The sequence below is a fragment of the Lepisosteus oculatus genome, unplaced genomic scaffold, assembly GCF_040954835.1.
Source record: "Lepisosteus oculatus isolate fLepOcu1 unplaced genomic scaffold, fLepOcu1.hap2 HAP2_SCAFFOLD_111, whole genome shotgun sequence".
In the NCBI taxonomy this organism is placed as follows: domain Eukaryota; kingdom Metazoa; phylum Chordata; class Actinopteri; order Semionotiformes; family Lepisosteidae; genus Lepisosteus; species Lepisosteus oculatus.
Window position 1 is genome coordinate 134,630 of NW_027167662.1, and position 1,837 is coordinate 136,466.

Genomic DNA, 1,837 nt, shown 5'->3' on the forward strand with positions numbered 1-1,837 from the left:
CTTCTTAAGGAGCGGTCTAACAACCGCTACCTTAAATTGATCAGGTACAACGCCTGACGCAAGCAATGCATTCATCATACTAATTATAGGTCCTGCCAGTCCTTCGAGGGAATCTTTGACTAGCTGAGTGGGGATGGGATCTAGCGAACAGGTGGTTGACTTTGTCTTATGTCTGTGTTTATGAGTCCACCATAAGAAGAAATCTGAACAGGAGTGGTGATCATGCGAGGTCACCATGGAGGAAACCACTGCTCTCCCCCCCAAAAAAACCACCACTGCCCCTCTCAAGTTTGCTAAAGACCACATGGATGTTCCACAGCAACTCCTGGAACAATGTTCTGTGGACAGACGTGACAAAAGTTGAACTTGTTGGTAAATGTGCACAGCGTTATGTTTGGAGATAACAAAACACTGCATACCAACTCCAAAACCTCATCCCACCTGGGAAGCATGGCGGAGGCTGTGCGGCTTGCAATCATCGAGGGACCGATGAATTCCAAGATGTATCAGGAAAATCTACAGCAGAATGTCAGGGTGTCTGCCTGTGATCTAAAACTCGAAAGACGCTGGGTCATGCAGCATGACAAAAACAAAGGAGTACATCAACAACAGAGTGGCTGAAACAGAAGAAATTCCGTATTTTGGGATGGCCAAGTAAGAGTCCTGACCCCAATCCCATTGAAGTACTGTGGCGTGATCTGAAGCAGGCCGTTCAGCGCAAGACATCCCAAAAATATACATGACTGAAACAGTTTTTCATAGAGGAATAGGCCAAAATACCTCCTAACCGCTGCTCAGGTCTGACCAGCCGCTACAGAAAGTAGGGGTTGAGGTTTTTGTCATAAAGGAGGTTCCACTAGCTCCTTAATATAAGGGTTCACGTACTTTTTCCATCAATGACCTTGATTGTTTAAACCATTTGGTCAATAAAGAAACAGCAATGTCAAATGTTGGGCGTGTGTTGTTTGTTAAATCAGACTCTCTTTATTAATTATTATGACTTAGATAAAGATAAGATCACATGTTAGGAGCCATTCATGCAGAAATCCACATCATTCCGAAGGGCTGTTTACAAAAGTTTTTCTCCCAACTGTATGTGAGAGAAAAGCAGAGATGCTCACTGAGTAAGGTGGGGTTGCAGCTTTGCAAATCACAAGGACATTTGTACGCTCAAAATGGGACAGGAGCACCCCAGATGGGACTCGAACCCACAATCCCTGGCTTAGGAAGCCAGTGCCTTATCCATTAGGCCACTGGGGCACACTGGGGAAAGCTAGGCAGCAGAAGGTTTACTGTGACCTGAGAAGGACCGGCATCCAATCACGGTGGTACACACACACACACGCTCTCACTCATCTGAGCTACACAGCTACCAAGATGATCTCAGGTGCGCCGAGTTGGTACGGAACATATTGAACTGATCGACGGCGAATTGTCTCTCAGACAGGCTTTTCACCTCTGAGCTCCCTGACTGACAGTAATCAGCTAGGTAGTGAAACAGTCAGCTGCTTCTAAGCCTTAAACAGCTGCATCGCGGCGCTTCCACAGAGAGATGATTTGAAAGCCAAACATCGCCCATTGGGAACACCTTACTATCACTAGTTTAAGAGACTCTTAAGGTCTTGCAGAGGTGCCTGTCTAATAGCATGCGCTTTGCAAGCTATAGGTGTTTAGGCTGAGGCAGAATGCCTGTTAACAAAATGTTTTTCTAAAGGGGCCTCGCACTCTTTTCCAAGCAATGGTCACCATCCCCACCGAGTGTCACAATGTAGTCATGTCCTAGGACATCACCTGTTAGTCTCCATTTGTCTGCCACCAACACTTTAGGTTACGGGGT

At 46.2% G+C, this 1,837-nt stretch overlaps 1 non-coding gene across 1 annotated transcript; it reads right to left on the reverse strand.

The window, feature by feature from the left end:
* Nucleotides 1-1,187: 1,187 nt before the first annotated feature.
* On the reverse strand, nt 1,188-1,260 carry trnar-ccu (transfer RNA arginine (anticodon CCU)). Its single transcript has one exon. It is a non-coding gene; the product is annotated as a tRNA-Arg (tRNA).
* Between the last annotated feature and the right edge of the window lie 577 nt (nt 1,261-1,837).